This window comes from Physeter macrocephalus, chromosome 17 (genome assembly GCF_002837175.3).
Source record: "Physeter macrocephalus isolate SW-GA chromosome 17, ASM283717v5, whole genome shotgun sequence".
NCBI classification, from domain to species: Eukaryota; Metazoa; Chordata; class Mammalia; order Artiodactyla; family Physeteridae; genus Physeter; species Physeter macrocephalus.
The window spans coordinates 35,617,113-35,625,995 of record NC_041230.1 but is presented as its reverse complement, the minus strand read 5'-3'; the positions used below and the strand labels follow the sequence as shown (position 1 = coordinate 35,625,995).

Sequence of the window (8,883 nt, the reverse complement as noted above, 5' to 3'; positions counted from 1 at the left end):
TTTTTGCCTTTCTTTTTGGTTATAATTCAATGAATTTTAATAAATGTATAGATTTGTGCAACCATCATCATTATCCAATTTTAGAACATTTTCATCTCCCAACACAGTTCCTTCATGCCCATTTGCCGTTAATTCCTATTCATACCGAGACAACCACGGATCTGACTTCTATCTCTATAAATTTGCCTTTTTTGAATATTTTCTATAAATGGAATCAGAAAATATCTGGTTTCTGCATCTGGCTTTTAGCATGTTTTAAGGGTCATTCATACTGTAACATTCATCAGTATTTCTTTTCTTTTTAAGGCTGAATACTATTCCATTATATGGATATACCACATTTTGTTTATCCACTCACCCGTTGATGGACATGTTAACTGTTTCCAGTTTTTGGCTAAAATGACTAATGCTGCTATGCACATTCAGGCACATGTGCCTGTGCGGACACAAGTTTCCAGCTGTCTTAAGTAGACTCCCAGGCATAAAATTGCTGGGTTGTGCAAAGGAATATTGACTGCTGCTATACACTGAGTTCCATCTGATTCAGGTGTGCAATGTCAGTAGAAGTCTACCAAGCAATTTTTAACATACTTTTGAAAATCCGCTGATGCTATCATTCACGGAAGGGATGGTCTAAAAAAACCGACCACCACCAACAAACAACTGCTGTCACTTAACGAATTCTGAACCAAAAAGCAAAGAACACATTCCCGATAATGTCAGGTCAAATGTGACCAGGCTCATCCTTGGTCCTGTCTCCAAAATGGAATTAATGAAACTTTTCTCACGGATCAAGTGCTGTCCTAACCATCACCAATCCCCCACATCACTGTATACCCGCAATTAGACTGATGAGCCCTTCACGTTCCCTTCCTGTTTCCACTTTCACTAACGTGGAAAGCAAGAGAAAATTCAGACAAGCATCACTAGACAAACAAGAGCAAACTCCGAGTATCTCTGAGGGAGAGTGGGGCCCTCTTCCCTCCTCTCCTCTGTAACTTCATTTATAAGTGGAACCGTTGAGGTCAGAGCACCCCCATCACCATGTTCTGCCCCTTTAGAGTGCGGGGACCTGGGCGGTGGCGTAGGACATACTAAGCCCATACAAAGTTTGAGGGCTTAGAGGAGACAGAAGTGGCAGATGAAAAGACAGAAGCAGAGAGGATGATAAAGGAAGCAGGCAGAGTGCGGAAGGGACCAACCTGTGGAGGGAGAAGAGACAGGCACCGCGTCCCACTCACCGCGCCCTCGGGGAAAGCGCTCCGCCTCCTCGGCCTCGCGAGGGCCTCGCACCCGCACGTGTAGGGCGAGGGGCGGTGTACCTAGCGCCCAGAGGCCTGTCTCCTTGCGGCATGTGGGAGGTAAAGGGGGGCCACTTTACCTCCCAGCGGGAAACTCAGCGCCCCCGCCCCCAGCCAAGGAAACGGCAGTTTAAAGGCCAGGGCCACACGGAGGGCGAAGGACGCGGCAGCTTGGCTCAGGACGCCGGCTGGGGCGGCGGCCGACGCCTCAGGGACAGCTTGGCGCAGGACGCCGGCTGGGGCGGCGCCCGACGCCTCAGGGATCCATCCCGGCGTCGCCGAGAAGCCCGCGGGCGCACCGAGGGGCGGGGGCGTGGTAGCCGGATGGCCCCGCCCGTCGCCCCCGCGCGCAGCCCCGCGCAGTCCCGTGCCGCGTGCAAACGTGAGGGTTCTGCGGGCCGCTGGGACTCCGGCGACCAGGGCTGGGAGCCCGAGAGGCGGCTTTGGCCGCCCCCGCTCCTCTCCCGCTAGTACAGTCCCTTCCCCCTTCGCGCACCCTCCAAGGCTTGCTCTTCATTCTTCGACCTCATTAGTGTTAATTCCTCGACTCCTCTCCGCCCCTCTCGCCCGGCTTTCCCTCTGCTCCCTCCTTCCCCTTCTTCGCGGGCCCATCACTCCTTTTCCGTCCTCATCCCCGTCCTTCCTGGGATTCCTTTTCCCCATTATCCGTTTGCTGCTTCATCTTCCCTCCGTCTCTGCTTTCTCCGCCGCCTCCCACCAGAGGAACTTGTTCCGGCCAGGGGTCCCCACCAGCTCACAGTCGTCCCCCTCCACCCTAGGGACGGCGGCGTGTGCGGGTCCCAGCACCGCTCCCGAAGCACGAGCGCCCCGCCCAGTCCCTGGCGTGATTCCGAAGCCCAGGCCCCCGCCAGCCTTTTCTCCCGGCGACTCGGCGAGGGCAGGAAGCAGGCCCGGGGCCCCCTCCTCCAACGAGTCATCCTGGAGGGCTACGGGGGCCACCCAGGGAGGATGCAGGCACTGCGCCCTCAGGCCCGGTCTCCAGCAGAACCGCACTCTCCAGCGAGCCGGGGCGTGCGTGCGGCGAGGGGGCCTGAGGCAACAAGTGACGCTGTGTGCGGGCGGGGGCCAGTGTACCTTCCTGGCGCGGGGGCCGGGCCGACCCTGGCTACGCGATCCCGGCAGCCGCCTTCCCCACACTAGGCTTTGGGGATGGGGGCGAGGGAGAACTGGGAGAGAACAGAGACGTGGTTCTTCCCAAGTCCAAAGTCTCCCTCCGCCAGGTTTCACCACCCGCGCCGCAAGCAGAGTTTGCTAGGCATGGGGAGGGGGAGTAGGGCAGAAGCCACCGACGTGGAGGGATCTTTGGAACGTGGGGCGATGGCGTGAGGAAGCACGATGCCGGATTGCCTCCCCCCCTTGGCCGACGCTTTCCCCCTACCCACCACCCAGGCCTCCTGGGCCAAGGGCCCAGCCTGACCAGCTGGAGCGGATTTGGGCGAAGGAGGAAAGAGGGGCCCCGGAGCCACCCCCCCCCCCCGTCTCCCTGTGCCGCCCTCCCTGATTGGCTCTGCGTCCCTGGAGCCCAACTTCAGTCGTTCCGGACTCCGTCTGAGCCCCAGGGGACCCGGAGTGCGGCGACCCAAGGCGGGAAGGGGCGGCCACGAATCCCGGGGGCTGACATCCCGGGGGCCCCTGGGGGGAGGGACGCGGACGGGCCGGCCCCCGCAGCCTCTGCGAGGCGCAGCTCGCCGCGACTAGCGGCCTCCGCTCCTCTCCGCCCCCCGCCCTTTCCTTCCCTCCCAGTGGCGGCCTCCCTCCTCCTCCGCCCCCCCACCCCGCCCGCCACCTCCCCCCGGTTTCTCATTCCTGCCACCAGCGCGCTCGGCGGCTCATTCCGCGGCCGCCGCCAGACGAGGGGAGCGTCGCGAGCAGATGCCGCGGGGGCCGCTCGCAGCCGCCGCCGACTTGTGAATGGGACCCGGACTAGGGCCGGGGCTGACACGGCTGCGCTCGCCCTGCGCCAGCGACCGACGGCCCGCACCTCGCGCCCACCCTCCAGGGCCCCAGGTGAGGCGCGCCGCCAGTGCCTTCCTCTCGCCTGGATGGGGCTTCTTCGGGTGGGGTGGGGGGTGTCTCTGGATGAGAATGTTTGGGGACGGAGGAGGACTGAGTCGAGAAGGTTTCACTAATGCAAAGCAGAACCGGGGGGAGGGCGGAGGTGAGAGAAGATTTGTTTAAAAATCGAGAAGAAAGAAGGGAGCCAGCTGTGGGCGCGGGCAGCTTAGGGGGCAGAGGCGCCAGATGTGCGCTCCAGTCTCTCCCCCAGCTCCGGCCTTTTATGGGGTCTGCGCCGAGGCCGCGAGACAGGGGCTTTGCACCCGGCTGGAGCTAGAGGCTGCAGAGCTGCGCTCCGGACACGCCGACTGCCCCGCGGTGAGGTCTCCGGGGAAAGTCGCCCCCGGCGCGGTGCCCGCCCGCCCGCGACTCTTTGCGAAAGCGACGACATGACCACGCTCTGCAGGGTCCCTACTCCTTCCTCCCCATCCCCGCCGAGCGCTCCCGGGGACTCAATTCCTCCATCGAGACCGCCGGGGAAGCCCCGGAAAACGGAAGGAACCCAGCTCGGGTCGGCGATTCCCCCCGCACTTTTATAGCGTGGGTTTGGGTCCGCTGACTGCGGCTGGGGCTGCCGACTGCGGTGCGCGCGCCAGCCCTCAAGCCGGAGTCTCTTCGGGGGCTCGGGGGGCCGTTTGTCAGTATCCGCCAGCTCAAGGGGTGACCCGTGAGCGGCTCAGACTCGGGCTCGGCTCTGGCTGGGGCTTGGCGGAGCCTGCCGGGGTCAGCGTTAACTTTGCGAAGCAAACCTTCCCCGCAGCCTGCGCCTCCTCCCAGAACGCGCCGAGCCTCTCCAGCTCCGCACGCACGGCCTCCCTCCCTCATCTTTGCCCCGGAACGGGAGCCGGGGGTGAGGAGCTTGGAGAACCCCGCAGAATGTGGGGTCCGGCGAGGAGAGCACCCCTCTCCCCCTACGCCCGGGTACAGCTGTAGGAGGCCTGCCTGGTGCTGTGAAGAAAAGAGTCCCCAGAGAAATTGGGGTCAGGGAGGCCCCCGGGTCGCGCTTCTTCATCCCTTTCTGGCCAAGGCCTTGCTCCTTGCTTTCTGGGCGGAGCGGGGGGTGGGGGGGAGCGGTTGTGTCCACACGCCTCCTTTTCCCGGGTGAAAGGTTTCGAAATGCTAGAAAAAGAAAGCCCTGTTGCTTTTGCTGATAATGCATTAGGAATTTCACGGGCCAAAGCACTGCTATTAAGAAATTGCATCTTTTAATTATTTAATAATGCCATCCCTGCATGACGACGGGTCGTCCCTAAGGGGTGGGGTGGAAGGTTGTTTCTAAAATCGTGCTGCATGAAGGTATACATCTGCCTATAAAGTCTTCCCTCCCGTTTCCCTCTAAAAAAATCTTTTTCGGATGGCTCTGCAATCTTTCCTGGTTTTCCTCTTCCTATCATTCCTATCAGTTTCATACGAGGCAGAGTACGTTTTCGATTTAATCACAGGGAAGCCACGATAATTAATCTGGTGAGAGGATGGATCGATTTATCACTTGGGCTTGCAGCAAACATCGATGGTTTTCCGGGGTGTCTGGATTTCCCGGGGACCGAGGTGTAGAAGTGTTCTCAGGAGCGAGGATCTGCCAGCATCGCATGAGCGCATTTGCCACGCTGGGCTCTGAGAGCTAGAGCCTAATACCATGAGAGAGAAGAGAAGAGGCTGACCTTCATTTCATTAATCCTGGAATTATTTTCCTTGCAAATACAGAGATGCAGCCGTCAGAACCCAGAAGTAATCACTGCCCAACCCCAGCTGCAGGGAGCCTGGTCTTCTTCCAGTAGAAGAAAGGAATAAAAGTTGCAAAACAAAGAGACAGAGGGTTGGGGCCAATGCCAGAGGGACCCTGAAGCTCCTAGTCACTAAAGTTCCTTAGTCATGAGCTCTAATTCAAAGTTTTAGAGCTGGCCAGTGGGACCTAGAATTCAAACCTCTGTGCAAGACTGAAATGCTGCCTAGTACAAAGGAATGTGAGTAGTTTTCAAGTACAGACCAGGAAAAGGCATCTGAGAGGCCAGGAAACTTTCCTGGAGTGAGAATTATCTTTACATCTTGCTTTTGAAACACTGCAAATTAATACATTTAAAATGTCTTGCAGCTGCACTTTATTATTAATAATTATTATTACTATTATTATTTTCCTTGTTATTTCAGAGTCTGTATATGCTGGTCATTTTATTACATTGTCAGAAAAGAAAGAAAGAAATAACCCTCCCCACCCCCGGGGGAGGGAAAATGAAATGAAGAGCAGCATTGAACGGACTGAGATAGGATAATCTGTTGAGGCCCAGACATGTAGATTTACTCAAACTGAGCTTATTGCTTACTAGAAAAATAGGCTTTTGAAATAGCTCTAATTGAAGCACTGGACCATCTTGATAGCACTTCAGAACTTTCATTATGTTCAGCATTCTTATCGAAACACCAGACAGTAAAATTACTAGAAACCTAAATTCTGTTTTCAATTAAGATGTAATATTTTGTTAATTTGAGAATTTTTTTAAAAGTTACATCTGTTTTTTTATGACCCAGAACTCATGTTTCCTCTTTGCATTGGTGGCTGTGGATGTGTATGTTTGTTTGTTTTTTCGTGTGAAGAGGAGGGGCAGGGTTGGAGAGCCATGCTGTGATTTGGGGGAATACAGATCAATTTCGTGCTCCTTTAATGCACTTGTCTTCATAATTCATGGTTTTTCTTCCACTTTGAATAGAATTACATGGCTGCTTTGTAAAGATTCTGGTTTGGGGACCCTCATGTGGGAAATGCTATGACTTTGACCTCCAGACTTGATTTACAATGCCAGAGCTACAGTCCCGTGAGCATAGTGTGTCCCAGAACCTTGCCTGTGAATGTCTGTGACTTATGAAGTTGACAGTTCATGTAAACTTTGATCTGCGATATTCAAAGCTATTTTCAGAACTCTCTAAAGATCTGCAAATTTGATTTTAGTCTGCCTTCGTTTTCTACACATTTATATAGGCAGATGTTCCAGAAATATCATTTCGTTTATTTTCAATATTGATTTTTTTCGCTTTGATCATAGGAATACCTTATCATTAAATAGTAAGGATAAGACAGTGGTCTCTAGAGTTTGAAAGTAGGTAGCAAATCTTTTTTTCTTGAACTGTCAAATTTGCAGAATAACTATAAATTCCTAAGTTTTTTTTTCCCTAGAAAATCTCAGCATTGTGTAAATTCACCAGCCAATGGCTTAAGGGATTGAAATGTGTTTGGGATGTTTTTCCCACTTATGCAACTGGTCCTTGTTCCATTAAGTTACCTGATTTGTCAAGAACTCCTGTTCTAGATTTACCAAAACATCGTAGTTGTCAGCCTTTCCAGTCCAAAGTTATTGCCCCTGAAATATGTAGATATCTTTGGTCTCTCTCTGTCTCTCTATTTATAGATATGTGCGTGTGTGTTAGTTAAGGGACTAGGGGAAAAACATCAACAGGTCTGGTTAAAAAAAATAAATAAATAAAGCTGGAGAAAGTTGGAGAAATTCTGGTGCACCAGTAGGAGTAGGAGTGAGCTTTTCCATCAGGATTACTATGATAGCCATCCAAAGCCTCCTCTATGGACAAAGAAGGACTAAAGAAAACACTCGAGGAGGATAATTAAACATCTTTCTGCTATAATTTTACGCTGACTTTGAGAGCCTTGTGCATCTCTGGAAATGGGCTCCTTCGCGGAAGATTGCACTTCTGGCCACTAGAGGGCAATGGCACCCTTCTCCAACTTTGTGCGTGGAGCCCGTCTGCTTTGGAGGGCACCATGAAAAGCGGTTTTGTTACCAGCAGCCTTGTCTGGACCTCTCAGGAGAGACCCAGTTCAATCTAGCTGTGGTTCAGGCTACTGCTTGAGCAGTTTGTCAGGATTAACATCTTTCTAGTCGGTGGATCCCGTTACCTTCACTCTCTTCCCACCTTGGAGTTTACTAGAAAGTTGCAAAATCTGAATCTTGAGATGTCTGAGCAGGAGATGGATGGGGGCTGGGCTGTATGAGAAAGAAGGTCAGTTCTCACTGAGTCAGTGATCTGGGAGGATTTTCTGGCTCTTTTTTTTTTTTTTTCTTCCCTGCAAAAAAAGCATCATTTCAGACTCCGAGGGGAAGGGAATGAATAAAGAAGAGAAATATTAGTGAGATTGCCGTGATATCATTGCCTATTCTTTCAAGAGGTTTTTGAAGACGTCTGCAAGATATTTTTAATTTGCAAAAAAGAATAGCACTTTGATCTTTGGTAAACACTTTGGGGCCTGGAGTTTTAATAAAACAGTAAATGTTTTACTACTACCTTTAAACCATTCTTGATATTGCTGTACAAAACCTAACTTTAGCCGAGTGTAAAATTTAATTCAAGATTGGTCCTCATGCCCTGGAGTTTAATCATTTGACTTTTTTTTCCTCCTCAGTGATATGGAAATTACTGCTTATGATTAAATTGCGTATTCCAGGCTGCACAAATTTATATTTGTTACTGTTTGATAGTGTCATTATGAAATTCAGAAGAATGAAACAAAAAGCTAATGCTATATTATAATTAAGAGGAAAGCTCTTTAAAAAAATAAACCCTGTCTTAAGTAGATTCTTATTTGTATCTTTTTTTTTTTTTTTTACTGAGTACAGTTGCCTCCCTGGTGAATCAGCAGTGGAGTTCTTTGCAGCTCTGAGTGTGTTGGAATGCATGGGCAGTTGATGAAGGAGGGATCAATGCAAATGGATTATGGGAGGGAGTATTAAGTAACTCAGTGGAAAAGTAAGACAAAGTGTTTTCTAAACCGAAGCTCACTTACCGCAGGACAGTTTATTTAACTTTTAAAACGAAGGCACTTTTAAATTGTAAGTGCTCGTGAATAATGCACGTTCATTAGAACTGGAGGGAAAATTTCACTGTTATTTGGTTTAATTAGCCTTCAGACAGTCACAGAGTTCCAAGATGCTTATAGAGATAAAGCATTGTTCTCAGAGTCTGTGTGGTCAGGGTTTCTGCTCAGGCAGAGAACCTAGTACACAGGATGTTAAATGAGATGGGAGTCTGAGAGAGAAGAAGAGAGGAAAGGAAGAAAGAGAAGGGGGAAAAAAAAGTGTGGGAGAGACTAATGATGCCGTTTCTCATGGCAGGCCGAGGACTGGTGTCTCTCTCCCCTTTCCTCTCTCTTTCTACTCATTTAGACCATGTGAGGTGCTGAATCCAGAGAGCTGGCATACACAGCCTTACAGGCCACAGTAAACAGTGGCCAGAGCCTTATTCTATTGCTGTCTGGCACTGAGTACTCATCAGAGGATGTTGTGAATAAGCACTGCCTTTTTCTCGAATTTTTCTGGTTATTCCAGTTGAAGAAAAACCTTCATTTACTCCACGAACCTCCTTATTTGCTGGAAATCCTCCTGACACGGTCCTCTGCACTGGCATGATTTCACAAATTAAGATTACTTCTCCACGTTCACTTTTCTTGAAGAAAATGGCCACCGTGATGATCACCTAACATAGCAGCCATAGCAGTGGGGGC

General features: G+C 51.2%; 1 protein-coding gene and 1 long non-coding RNA gene across 3 annotated transcripts in view; one reads left to right on the top strand and one right to left on the bottom strand.

The window, feature by feature from the left end:
• Positions 1 to 3,154: 3,154 nt before the first annotated feature.
• CDH11 (cadherin 11) overlaps positions 3,155 to 8,883 on the top strand; it is a 154,523-nt gene continuing 148,794 nt past the window's right edge. Inside the window, exon 1 of one of the 2 annotated variants that reach the window (XM_024124813.3) lies at positions 3,155 to 3,329. The gene's annotated coding sequence lies outside the window, so the exon portion shown is untranslated. The remainder of the gene's footprint in view (positions 3,330 to 8,883) is intronic. The other variant, XM_024124810.3, reaches the window with a different exon arrangement.
• The window catches only part of LOC114484000 (uncharacterized), a 57,817-nt gene continuing 53,490 nt past the window's right edge, over positions 4,557 to 8,883 (bottom strand). The window contains exon 12 of the long non-coding RNA XR_008615515.1: positions 4,557 to 5,005. This is a non-coding gene — a long non-coding RNA (uncharacterized lncRNA). The remainder of the gene's footprint in view (positions 5,006 to 8,883) is intronic.